Source organism: Schistocerca nitens, chromosome 9 (assembly GCF_023898315.1).
Source record: "Schistocerca nitens isolate TAMUIC-IGC-003100 chromosome 9, iqSchNite1.1, whole genome shotgun sequence".
NCBI lineage: Eukaryota > Metazoa > Arthropoda > Insecta > Orthoptera > Acrididae > Schistocerca > Schistocerca nitens.
In genome coordinates this window covers 343461614-343476015 of record NC_064622.1, presented here as the reverse complement: position 1 = coordinate 343476015, position 14402 = coordinate 343461614, and the positions used below count along the sequence as shown (strand labels likewise).

General features: G+C 45.1%; 1 protein-coding gene across 1 annotated transcript in view; it reads right to left on the bottom strand.

Moving 5' to 3' along the window:
* LOC126203827 (palmitoyltransferase app-like) overlaps nt 1-14402 on the bottom strand; it is a 395567-nt gene that overhangs the window by 153131 nt on the left and 228034 nt on the right. The window lies entirely within an intron of this gene.

The following is a 14402-nucleotide window of genomic DNA, read 5'->3' as shown; positions in this document are numbered from 1 at the left end:
CATTCCTCACGCACAAATAAAGAAAAGGTGTTATGTGGACATGTGTCCGGAAACGCTTTATTTCCATGTTAGAGCTCATTTTAGTTTCGTCAGTATGTACTGTACTTCCTCGATTCACCGCCATGATTTCATACGGGATACCCTACCTGTGCTGCTAGAACATGTGCCTTTACAAGTTCGACACAACATGTGGTTCATGCACGATGGAGCTCCTGCACATTTCAGTCGAAGTGTTCGTACGCTTCTCAACAACAGATTCGGTGACCGATTTCCATGGCCTCCACGCTCTCCTGACCTCAACCCTCTTGACTTTCATTTACGGGGGCATTTGAAAGCTCTTGTCTACGCAACCCCAGTACCAAATGTAGAGACTCTTCGTGCTCGTATTGTGGACGGCTGTGATACAATACGCCATTCTCCAGGGCTGCATCAGCGCATCAGGGATTCCATGCGACGGAGGGTGGATGCATGTATCCTCGCTAACGGAGGACATTTTGAACATTTCCTGCAACAAAGTGTTTGAAGTCACGCTGGTAAGTTCTGTTGCTGTGTGTTTCCATTCCATGATTAATGTGGTTGAAGAGAAATAATAAAATGATCTCTCATCTCACATGGAAAGTAAGCGTTTCCGGACACATGTCCACATAAGAATGTTTCCTGAAAGTCTGGCCGTACCTTTTTGTAACACCATATTATTATTAATATACACTCCTGGAAATTGAAATAAGAACACCGTGAATTCATTGTCCCAGGAAGGGGAGACTTTATTGACACATTCCTGGGGTCAGATACATCACATGATCACACTGACAGAACCACAGGCACATAGACACTGGCAACAGAGCATGCACAATGTCGGCACTAGTACAGTGTATATCCACCTTTCGCAGCAATGCAGGCTGCTATTCTCCCATGGAGACGATCGTAGAGATGCTGGATGTAGTCCTGTGGAACGGCTTGCCATGCCATTTTCACCTGGCGCCTCAGTTGGACCAGCGTTCGTGCCGGACGTGCAGACCGCGTGAGACGACGCTTCATCCAGTCCCAAACATGCTCAATGGGGGACAGATCCGGAGATCTTGCTGGCCAGGGTAGTTGACTTACACCTTCTAGAGCACGTTGGGTAGCACGGGATACATGCGGACGTGCATTGTCCTGTTGGAACAGCAAGTTCCCTTGCCGGTCTAGGAATGGTAGAACGATGGGTTCGATGACGGTTTGGATGTACCGTGCACTATTCAGTGTCCCCTCGACGATCACCAGTGGTGTACGGCCAGTGTAGGAGATCGCTCCCCACACCATGATGCCGGGTGTTGGCCCTGTGTGCCTCGGTCGTATGCAGTCCTGATTGTGGCGCTCACCTGCACGGCGCCAAACACGCATACGACCATCATTGGCACCAAGGCAGAAGCGACTCTCATCGCTGAAGACGACACGTCTCCATTCGTCCCTCCATTCACGCCTGTCGCGACACCACTGGAGGCGGGCTGCCCGATGTTGGGGCGTGAGCGGAAGACGGCCTAACGGTGTGCGGGACCGTAGCCCAGCTTCATGGAGACGGTTGCGAATGGTCCTCGCCGATACCCCAGGAGCAACAGTGTCCCTAATTTGCTGGGAAGTGGTGGTGCGGTCCCCTACGGCACTGCGTAGGATCCTACGGTCTTGGCGTGCATCCGTGCGTCGCTGCGGTCCGGTTCCAGGTCGACGGGCACGTGCACCTTCCGCCGACCACTGGCGACAACATCGATGTACTGTGGAGACCTCACGCCCCACGTGTTGAGCAATTCGGCGGTACGTCCACCCGGCCTCCCGCATGCCCACTATACGCCCTCGCTCAAAGTCCGTCAACTGCACATACGGTTCACGTCCACGCTGTCGCGGCATGCTACCAGTGTTAAAGACTGCGATGGAGCTCCGTATGCCACGGCAAACTGGCTGACACTGACGGCGGCGGTGCACAAATGCTGCGCAGCTAGCGCCATTCGACGGCCAACACCGCGGTTCCTGGTGTGTCCGCTGTGCCGTGCGTGTGATCATTGCTTGTACAGCCCTCTCGCAGTGTCCGGAGCAAGTATGGTGGGTCTGACACACCGGTGTCAATGTGTTCTTTTTTCCATTTCCAGGAGTGTATATGGTTCAAATGGCTCTGAGTACTATGCGACTTAACTTCTCAGGTCATCAGTCGCCTAGAACTTAGAACTAATTAAACCTAACTAGGATGCACTGACAAGCTGACACAAACAGTCATCGTCTCCGAACTGTTCTTCTGCAGTAAGCGGTACATTTTTTCTTTTTTTGTCATCAGTCTTCTGAATGGTTTGATGCGGCCCGCCACGAATTCCTCTCCTGTGCCTACCTCTTCATCTCAGAGTAGCACTTGTAACCTGGGTGCTCAATTATTTGCTGGATGTATTCCAATCTCTGTCTTCCTCTATAGTTTTTGCTTTCTACAGCTCCCTCCACTACCATGGAAGTAATTCCCTGATGTCTTAACAGATTTCCTACCATCCTGTCACTCCTCCGTATCAGTGTTTTCCACATATTCCTTTCCTCTCCGATTCTGCTCAGAATCTCCTCATTCCTTACCTTATCAGTCCACCTAATTTTCAACATACGTCTATAGCACCTCATCTCAAATGCTTCGATTGTCTTCTGTTCCGGTTTTCCCACAGTCCACGTTTCACTACCATACAATGATGTACTCCAGACGTAGATTCTCAGAAATTTCTTCCTCAAATTAAGGCAGATATTTGATATTAGTAGACTTCTCTTGGCCAGGAATGCCCTTTTTGCCATTGCTAGTCTGCTTTTGATGTCCTCCTTGCTCCGTCCGTCATTGGTTATTTTACTGCCTAGGTTGCAGAATTCCTTAACTTCGTGACCATCAATCCTGATGTTAAATTTCTCGCTGTTCTCATTTCTACTACTTCTCATTACCTTCGTCTCTCTTCCATTTACTCTCAATCCATACTCTGTACTCATTAGACTGTTCATTCCGTTCAGCAGATCATGTAATTCTTCTTCACTTTCACTCAAGGTAGCAATGTCATCAGCGAATCGTATCATTGATATCCTTTCACCTTGAATTTTAATTCCACTCCTGAACATTTCTTATATTTCCATCATTGCTTCCTCGATGTACAGATTGAACAGCGGGGGCGAAGGGCTACATCCTTGTCTTACACCCTTTTTAATACGAGCACTTGGTTCTTGGTCGTCCGCTCTTATTATTCCCTCTTGGCTATTGTATATATTGTATATGACCTATAGCTTGGCCCTACTTTTTTCAGAATTTCGAACATCTTGCACCATTTTACATTATCTAACGCTGTTTTCAGGTCGACAAATCCTATGAACGTGTCTTGATTTTTCTTTAGTCTTACTTCCATTATTAACCGCAAGGTCAGAATTGCCTCTCTCGTGCCTTTACCTTTCCTAATGCCAAACTGATCGTCATCTAACGCATCCTCAATTTTCTTTTCCATTCTTATGTATATTATTCTTGTAAGCAAATTGGATGCATGAGCTGTTAAGCTGATTGTGCGATAATTCTCGCACTTGTCAGCTCTTGCCGTCTTAGGAATTGTGTCGATGATGCTTTTCCGAAAGTCAGATGGTATGTCACCTGACTCATACATTCTACACACCAACGTGAATAGTCGCTTTCTTGCCACTTAGAAATTCTGCCTTATTCGACCTTAAGTTCTCCAAAGCTCTTTTAAATTCTGATTCTAATACTGGATCCCCTGTCTCTTCTAAATTGACTTCTGTTCCTTCTTCTATCACATCAGACAAATGTTCTCCCTCATAGAGGCTTTCAATGTATTCTTTCCACCTATCCGCTCTCTCCTCCGCATTTAACAGTGGAATTCCCGTTGCACTCTTAATGTTATCACCCTTGCTTTTAATGTTACCAAAGATTGTTTTGACTTTCCTGTATTCTGAATCTGTCCTTCCGACAATCATTTCTTTTTCGATGTCTTCACATTTTTCCTACAGCCATTTCATCTTAACTCCCCTGCACTTCCTATTTATTTCATTCCTCAGCGACTTGTATTATAGTTTCCCGGAACATTTTTGTACTTCCTTCTTTCATCGATCAATTGAAGCATTTCTTCTGTTACCCATGGTTTCTTCGCAGCTACCTTCTTTGTACCTATGTTTCCCTTCCCAACTTCTGTGATTTTAGAGATGTCCATTCCTCTTTAACTGTACCGCCTACTGAGCTATTCCTTATTGCCATATCTATAGCCTTAGAGACCTTCAGCCGTGTCTTGCCATTCCTTAGTACTTCCGTATGCCACTTCTTTGCGTACTGATTCTTCCTGACTAATGTCTTAAACTTCAGCCTACTCTTCATCACTACTACGAGGGTTGGAACTTAAATAGTGGCAACACTGCTGTGGAGACACTATGCAATGGAATCTAGTATCGTCGCTGATAGCACACGTTGTTGACATACCTACCTTCCCTCCGAGCAAATGGACTCGCCCGTCCCACGTCACCGGCGAGCGCACAATCAAGGGAAACACAGTCACTTGTGAGCGAGCGGTGTAACGTGTGTTATCCTAAAGCATTTTGTTCCTCCATGGCAGACCGTCAGTTCATTTTTGGAGCATCACCTGCGACAAGCTTTGCGAAGAGAAGCAGCAGCAATTTCTGCGCAACCCACCAATCATTTTGCACGACAATGCGCGGGCGCATATAGCGCAAGCTGTGGCTACCCTGTTCGGTCGATGGGACAGGGAAGTACTGTACCATCCAGCATGCTCCCCGGACTTAAGTCCTTGTGGCTTTGATTTGATTCCGAAGATGAAGAAGCCACTTCGTGTCATTCGCTTCAGAACTGTTGCAGAGATTCGACAGGAAATAGACCGCTCCATTCGCACCATCAACAGAACAGGTTGTGCTAAAGGTATACTACGCCTTCCTCCTCGCTGGCAACGGTTTCTACACAACGCCGGTGACTACTTTGAGGGACTGTAACAGGTGCAAACACGTAACTCTTTTGAATCAACACGTAACTCTTTTGAATCAGTTGTGTATAAATAGTTGCCACTATTTAAGTTCCAACCACGGGTACATAACTCTGTAAAATTTATTCATATCCTTCCGCATTTAGAGTACTTATAAGCACACCAATAGTATCACATCCTAACCAAGGAAAAAAAGCACCCGCATACCGTAATACCAGTTCCTTCGCTGTTGGCACTATGCATGAGGGCAGGTATCGTTTCCCAGCCGTTCTCAATCTATCGGATTGCCTCAGGGTATAGCTCCTCCACAATTTTCGATGGTCCGTGTCAGTGCTTAATTTCTAAAATTTTAGGAAACGGAATGCACCTTTTCAGCCATACAACCTAAACCTCTCCCAGCCATAAAAATCGCGAGCTCCGAGTTTTGAAAATCTGTAGTAAAACTTAGGTGAAAAACCATTTTTTTACAACATACTGTTCCGAAATTCAGTTTTTTAAAAGATGATATATTGTAATAAAAATAGTAAAACCACAAGATTTAATTTAAAGGCGAAATGTACCGATTGCAACATATCTTGGTATTGCTAAGATCGTTGGCAGTGGTAAACAAAAGAGACTCGACACGAAGGTTACCGATAGGTACCGATCAAAGCTTCGGGACAAAGTTCATCTATCATCGGTATAGTGTACACACACACACACACACACACACACACACACACACGCACGCACACGCACACACAGTAAGTCGCCCCACGTTCCTGTCCACTGCACTGCGTTGGTAGCCCATTGTCGGGTTCACCGATGCCGCGGCCGGCCTGGGTGGCCGAGCGGTTCTAGGCGCTACAGTCTGGAACCGCGCGACCACTACGGTCGCAGGTTCGAATCCTGCCGCGGGCATGGATGTGTGTGATGTCCTTAGGTTAGTTAGGTTTAAGTAGTTCTAAGTTCTAGGGGACTGATGACCACAGAACTTAAGTCCCATAGTGCTCAGAGCCATTTTTTTTTTTTGAACTGATGCCGCGGCATCGGTAAGTTACCGTTACATTGCGATTTAATACAGGTGTACTGTTTTAAATCTCCAGTGCAGACTTGTTCCAGCGATTTCAAAAGAATCCCTGGAACTTGCTGGAAAACCGTTTCGGCCGAAATTAAGCCCTTGTCCCTACTCATCAGTTCATTAGGTCTACCTGATCTTCGTTTTGCCGTGGTTGTTCCTTCGCTTTTCCACTTCACAATTACATCAGCAGTTGACTTGGGGCCGGCCGCGGTGGTCTAGCGGTTCTAGGCGCTCAGTCCGGACCCGCGCGACTGCTACGGTCGCAGGTTCGAATCCTGCCTCGGGCATGGATGTGTGTGATGTCCTTAGGTTAGTTAGGTTTAAGTAGTTCTAAGTTCTAAGGGACTGATGACCACAGATGTTAAGTCCCATAGTGCTCAGAGCCATTTTTGAGTTGACTTGGGCCCTTTTAGGATTGAAATGTTGTTGATGGATTTCTTAGCCGTGCTCCGGTGGCATCCAGTAGCTAGCACACGTTGTAAGTGACTGAGCTCTCGTGAGTGACATAAGCTGCTGTTACTGTTTCTCTACTGACGTCAAGACAACCCACGCCTACTTGTGTACTGGCGTGACATTTTGTGGTCACTTCTGCATTACATAGCGTTGCCCGGATACTTTAGATCACTTAGTGTACATCACTCATCCTTGCAGTGTTACGAGAAGTAAACTGAAGCAGTGCTTCTAAACTTCCTTTGTGAAGCGCGCTGCCACTGAATTTATCGAGAGCGTTGAATCGGTAATAGCGTAAGAGCACAGTTATAGGTTAAAATTAAATTCGTGCATTTATACAGATACGATTGCACGGCTGGTTGTAATGTAATGAGACTACTTTCTTGTCACACCTCTTACGAACGGCGTTCAGTAAGTAATGCAACACTTTTCTTTCTCGGTCAATTTCGGTTGAAAAAAATGAGGATTTGTTGCGGGACATCGTGGAATATTTCCACTTCAGCCCCTGTATTTTCATGAAATTCCGATAGGAAGGCCGGCCGCGGTGGTTTCGCGGTTCTAGGCGCGCAGTCCGGAACCGCGCGACTGCTACGGTCGCAGGTTCGAACCCTGCCTCGGGCATGGATGTGTGTGATGTCCTTAGGTTGGTTAGGTTTCAGTAGTTCTAAGTTCTAGGGGACTTATGACCACAGCTGTTGAGTCCCATAGTGTTCAGAGCCATTTGAACCATTTGAACCGATAGGAAGCAGAAAGCTGTAATTGAGTTTCTTTTGGCGGAAAGCTAGGGCATCGCAGATATCACAGGATCTTGCAGAATGTCTGCGGAGATCTGGCAGGGAACAAAAGCACGGTGAATCGTTGGGCGAGACGTGTGTCACCGTCGCGACAAGTTCGCGCAAACACGTCCGATCTTCAGCGTGCCGGACGGCCACACACAACTTTGATTCCAGAAATGATGGAACATGCTGACATTCTCGGTCGACGTAATCAACGGATCACAAACACCTCGCTGCTCTGTTGGTAGTGCTGACACACTCGTCCACCAGTTGGGGTATTCAGAGGTGCGTACCCGCAGGGTACAGGCAATAAGGAGCGACGGAGGACCATTTGTGCAGAATTGCTCGCGCGTTACGAGGCTAATCGTGACGGAACATCGTCACAGGCGGTGAAACACGGGTTCATCCCTTCGAACCGAAAGCAAAACGGCAGTCTATGAAGCAGCACCACACTGCCTCTCATCCGAAGAAAAAGTTCAATGCCGCACCCTCAGCCGGTCTTCTGGCACTCTGAAGGAGTAGCTACGTTTGGTGTCATCCCTCATGGTGCAACGGTCAACTCTGAATTGTACTGCGCTATATTCAGGAAACTGAAATTGAAGGAAACTGAAATTCAGCATTTTCGTCGCCACAAAAATGCAAACGAACTTCTCCTTCTCCATGACAACGTAAGGCGTCGCACAAGTCTGCGCATCCGAGAGGAGTTCACAAAACTTCTAGCCGGCCGAAGTGGCCGTGCGGTTAAAGGCGCTGCAGTCTGGAACCGCAAGACCGCTACGGTCGCAGGTTCGAATCCTGCCTCGGGCGTGGATGTTTGTGATGTCCTTAGGTTAGTTAGGTTTAACTAGTTCTAAGTTCTAGGGGACTAATGACCTCAGCAGTTGAGTCCCATAGTGCTCAGAGCCATTTGAACCATTTTTTGAACAAAACTTCTCCTCCACCCTACAGCCCTGGTTTCGCACCTGGCGACCTCCACCTGTTTGGCCCAACGAAGGGATGCACTCTGCGGGAAGCAGTTCGTGGATGTGGGGAGATTATTGGCTCCGGCGCCGACCAGTAACGTGGTACCGTGCGAGCATACAAGTCCTCCACCTTACTAGGTGGCGAGAGGGCGTCGCACTCAAAGGAGATTATGTTGGAAAATAGGGTTTTATAGCCAAAAGAGTGGGAAATAACATGGCGTATTCTAATCCTGAATAAAACCAACCTGTTTTAAGAAAAAAAGCGTTGCATTACTTATTGAAGCCCCTTCGTACTTCGCAGAGGAAAGGTGCGTTTTTCATGAGGTGAAGCCCGCACTCGTAAATTTTTTAGTACTAAAAGTGGGCGGAAATCGAATTTATTTACTTACTAGCTGACAAACCCGGCTGTTCATTTTGCCAGTTTTCCATTAGAAACGAAAACAAAGAATGGACTGTGTTCGTAGTGTAATATCCCGGACAGTTTCCGCTTCGCTTGTCTACGACGCTATTTTGTAAACGTCTCTATGGCAATGCCTCTTCGTAGCTCTACAGGGTGTATCATAATTAATGGCGTAAACGCATACTGTTGAAAGAAGAAGAAACTAGAAGCAAAAAAGTCTCAGTAAACATAGGGTCGAAAATGCATACCTTAACAGCTACGAGCTATTTTTCATCTTCCATGCTCTGAAATAAATCTCTTCTACTGCAAACTCGTTGCTTTCCATAATTTGGGAAGTGGCAGTATGGACCAAAACAATAAAAATTGTCCAGTAAACATGTGCTCTAAAACGCATTCCTTAAAAGCTATGTGCACTTTTTCATCTTCGCTACTTTGAAACATAACTCTTCTAATGAACAAACGGTCAAACTTATAAGGTATGCGTTTTACAGCACATGTTTACCGGACTTTTTTTTCTTTTTTTGATCCATACTACAGATCCCAAAATAAGGAAAGCAACGAGTTTTAAAAATTGCCCGTAGCTCTTAAAGTATACATTTTCGACCCTATGTTTACTCAGACTTTTCTGCTTCTACCATCGTGTACTTTCAACTGTATGCGTTTACGCCATTAATCATATTAGCCTACACCCTCTATAAATCACACTGTTTTCGCCTTCAGGCGTTTGCGCTTCGCAGTTGAAAGCTGCCGGCTTCAGTAGTTTCTTTAAGTCGACTAGACTGTAGGAGAGTCTTAATAGTAAGGAATGAATGTATTAAAGCTTTATACATGACGTGGCATTTTCACGCATCTCAGTGTTTATGACATCATGTCTCTTGAATTATGTGCCGTACAACGATATATTCGTTTAGTTACACTCAGCGCCATCTGTAGATAACAGTCTGCAAAATGGCTCGCGAATGGAGTCAGTAGTAAAGAAGTAATAAATTTAAACGTCACGCAGAATGCGGCAGTTCTTCGCCCATCTCACACGGGGAGGCCACAACGTTGGGATCACGGATTTACTTCAAACTTTGTACACCTTTAGTAAGCCATCAAAACACCACGATGTGCAAGTAGTAAAGTGCACTGCTCTGGCAATTCCGAGAAAATCGCAAGAGAAGTTTTAGGTGTCTTCTTACCTAACTGATCTCCCCCCCCCATTAACCATGGACCTTGCCGTGCCGTTGGTGGGGAGGCTTGAGGCTTGCGTACCTCAGCGATACAGATGGCCGTACCGTAGGTGCAACCACAACGGAGGGGTATCTGTTGAGAGGCCAGACAAACGTATGGTTCCTGAAGAGGGACAGCAGCCTTTTCAGTAGTTGCAGGGGCAACAGTCTAGATGATTGACTGATCTGGCCTTGTAACACTAACCAAAACGGCCTTGCTGTGCTGGTACTGAGAATGGCTGAAAGCAAGGGCAAACTACAGCCGTAATTTTTCCCGAGGGCATGCAGCTTTACTGTATGGTTAAATGATGATGGCGTCCTCTTGGGTAAAATATTCCGGAGGTAAAATAGTCCCCCATTCGGATCTCCGGGCGGGGACTACCCAAGAGGATGTCGTTATCAGGAGAACGAAAACTGGCGTTCTACGGATCGGAGCGTGGAATGTCAGATCCCTTAATCGGGCAGGTAGATTAGAAAATTTAAAAAGGGAAATGGATAGGTTAAAGTCAGATACAGTGGGAATTAGTGAAGTTCGGTGGCAGGAGGAACAAGACTTCTGGTCAGGTGAATACAGGGTTATAAATACAAAATCAAATAGGGGTAATTCAGGAGTAAGTTTATTAATGAATAAAAAAATAGGAGTACGGGTTAGCTACTACAAACAGCATAGTGAACGCATTATTGTGGCCAAGATAGACACGAAGCCTACGCCTACTACAGTAGTACAAGTTTAAATGCCAACTAGCTCTGTAGATGATGAAGAAATTGATGAAATGTATGATGAGATATAAGAAATTATTCAGGTAGTGAAGGGAGACGAAAATTTAATAGTCATGGGTGACTGGAATTAGGTAGTACGAAAAGGGAGAGAAGGAAACGTAGTAGGTGAATATGGATTGGGGCTAAGAAATGAAAGAGGAAGCCATATGGTAGAGTTTTGTACAGAGCATAACTTAATCATAACTAACACTTGGTTCAAGAATCATGAAAGAAGGTTGTATACATGGAAGGATCCTGGAGATACTAGACGGTATCAGATAGATTATATAATGGTAAGAAACAGATTTAGGAACCAGGTTTTAAACTGTAAGACATTTCCAGCGGCAGATGTGGACTCTGACCACAATCTATTGGTTATGAACTGTAGATTAAAACTGAAGAAACTGCAAAAAGGTGGAAATTTAAGGAGTGGGACCTCCTGGATAAACTGACTAAACCAGAGGTTATAGAGAGTTTCAGGGAGAGCATAAGGGAACAATTGACAGGAGTGGGGGAAAGAAATACAGCAGAAGAAGAATGGGTAGCTCTGAGGGATGAAGTAGTGAAGGCAGCAGAGGATCAAGTAGGTAAAAAGACGAGGGCTAATAGAAATCCTTGGGTAAAAGAAGAAATATTGAATTTAATTGATGAAAGGAGAAAATATAAAAATTCAGTAAATGAAGCAGGCAAAAAGGAATACAAACGTCTCAAAAATGAGATCGACAGGAAGTGCAAAATGGCTAAGCAGGGATGGCTAGAGGACAAATGTAAGGATGCAGAGGCTTGTCTCACTAGGGGTAAGATAGATACTGCCTACAGGAAAATTAAAGCAGTTGTATGAACATTAAGAGCTCAGATGGAAACCCAGTTCTAAGCAAAGAAGGGAAAGCAGAAAGTTGGAAGGAGTATATAGAGGGTCTATACAAGGGCGAAGTACTTGAGGACAGTATTATGGAAATGGAAGAGGATGTAGATGAAGATGAAATGGGAGATACGATACTGCGTGAAGAGTTTGACAGAGTACTGAAAGACCTGAGTCGAAACAAGGCTCCGGGAGTAGACAACATTCCATTAGAACTGCTGACGGCCTTGGGAGAGCCAGACCTGACAAAACTCTACCATCTGGTGAGCAAGATGTATGAGACAGGCGAAATACCCTCAGACTTCAAGAAGAATATAATAATTCCAATCCCAAAGGATGCAGTTGTTGACAGATGTGAAAATTACCCAACTATCAGTTTAATAAGTCACATCTGCAAAATACTAACACGAATGCTTTACTGACGAATGGAAAAACTGGTAGAAGCCGACCTCGAGGAAGATCTGTTTGGATCCGTCGAAATATTGGAACACGTGAGGCAATACTGACCTTACGACTTATCTTAGAAGAAAGATTAAGGAAAGGCAAACCTACGTTTGTAGCATTTGTAGACTTAAAGAAAGCTTTTGACAATGTTAACTGGAATACTCTCTTTCAAATTCTGAAGGTGGCAGGGGTAAAATACAGGGAGCGAAAGGCTATTTACAATTTGTATAGAAAGCAGATGGCAGTTATAAGAGTCGAGGGGCATGAAAGGGAAGCAGTGGTTGGGAAGGGATTGAGAGAGGGTTGTAGCCTCTCCTCGATGTTATTCAATCTGTATATTGAGCAAGCAGTAAAGGAAACAAAAGAAAAATTCGGATTAGGTATTAAAATCCATGGAGAAGAAATAAAAACTTTGAGGTTCAAATGGCTCTGAGCACTATGGGACTCAACTGCTGTGGTCATCAGTCCCCTTGAACTTAGAACTACTTAAACCTAACTAACCTAAGGACATCACACACATCCATGCCCGAGGCAGGATTCGAACCTGCGACCGTAGCAGTCGCACGGCTCCGGACTGCGCGCCTAGAACCGCGAGACCACCACGGCCGGCGTTGAGGTTCGCCGATGACATTGTAATTCTGTCAGAGGCAGCAAAGGACTTGGAAGAGCAGTTGAACGGAATGGACAGTGTCTTGAAAGGAGGGTATAAGATGAACATCAACAAAAGCAAAACGAGGATAATGAAATGTAGTCGAATTAAGTCGGGTGATGCTGAGGGAATTAGATTAGGAAATGAGACACTTAAAGTAGTAAAGGGGTTTTGTTATTTGGGGAGCAAAATAACTGATGATGGTCGAAGTAGTGAGGATATCAAATGTAGACTGGCAATGGCAAGGAAAACGTTTCTGAAGAAGAGAAATTTGTTAACATCGAGTATAGATTTAAGTGTCAGGAAGTCGTTTCTGAAAGTATTTGTATGGAGTGTAGCCATGTATGGAAGTGAAACATGGACGATAACTAGTTTGGACAAGAAGAGAATAGAAGCTTTCGAAATGTGGTGCTACAGAAGAATGCTGAAGATTAGATGGGTAGATCACATAACTAATGATGAAGTATTGAATAGAATTGGGGAGAAGAGGAGTTTGTGGCACAACTTGACAAAAAGAAGGGACCGGTTTGTAGGATATGTTATGAGGCATCAAGGGATCACAAATTTAGCATTTGTGGGCAGCGTGGAGAGTAGAAATCGTATAGGGAGACCAAGAGATGAATACACTAAGCAGATTCAGTAGGATGTAGGTTCCAGTAAGTACTGGGAGATGAAGAAGCTTGCACAGGATAGGGTAGCATGAAGAGCTGCATCAAACCAGTCTCAGCACTGAAGACCACAACAACAACAACCTAACTCAAACATCTATGTGTAGAGGGCGGACGTTAGAGTTCACAGTGGTCAATCGGTTTGCGTTCGAGCTACAGAAGACGAACGGGTATGGGGCGACACTTCAACACCCGCTCAGGCCTTCATTTTTGTAGTACAGGTGTAAATTCTATGATGTTCAAAAAATTTGCACCTACGCTATTCGTTCTCGCTACTTTAGCTACGTCTCACCGCGACGCAGGTTAACTGCCGAATTGGGCCTGTCCGTGTTTGCAGCTCGAAGCCTTGAAGTACAAAGTAGTTCCGGGTACCTTACCAGATTGCATGTGAGCGGGATTTCACAAATCACGACAGGTACACATTTTTAGGAAGAGTCTATGCATTTCTTCGTTTACTTGTCGATAGTTATTAACATGTTGTTCTAATAATTAAATTTAATTAAACATAGTAAGTACTCCAATAACATGAAATTCTCCAAAACTTCTTGCACTTACACGTGGATTTTTAAAATTATATTACCTCTCAAATGTCATATAAATTAAATAATGTGACCAGTGGTGCAAAATTATGGATTAAAAATAGTGTGTGAGTGGGAGTAGCACGAACGGTAACCACTTGTCCACCATGAACTCTTAACGTCCGGCACCTACACACAGATACATCACTAACACAGATTTTCTCGGAATTGCCAGAGTAGTGCACCTTATTACTGGCACATTATGTTGTTTTAATGACCTACGAAATGTGTACAAAGTTTGAAGTAAATCTGTGATCCCAGGGTCTTGGCCTCCCCTTGTCAGTATTGCTGACGTCATATCTCATGATCTATGTATGGTAACAAGATTTACTTTTATAGCTACATTTAGCTGCAAATGTAGATACTGTCTGCGACATTTACTGTGAATTGAGTTAGCAGCACAGAAGTTCAAATGGCTCTGAGCACTACGGGACTTATCATCCGAGGTCATCAGTCCCCTAGAACTTAGAACTACTTAAACCGAACTCACCTAAGGACATCACACACATCCATGCCTGAGGCAGGATTCGAACCTGCGAACGTAGCAGTCGCGGGGTTCCGTACTGAAGCGCCTAGAACCGTTCGGCTACCACGGCCGGCTCAGCAC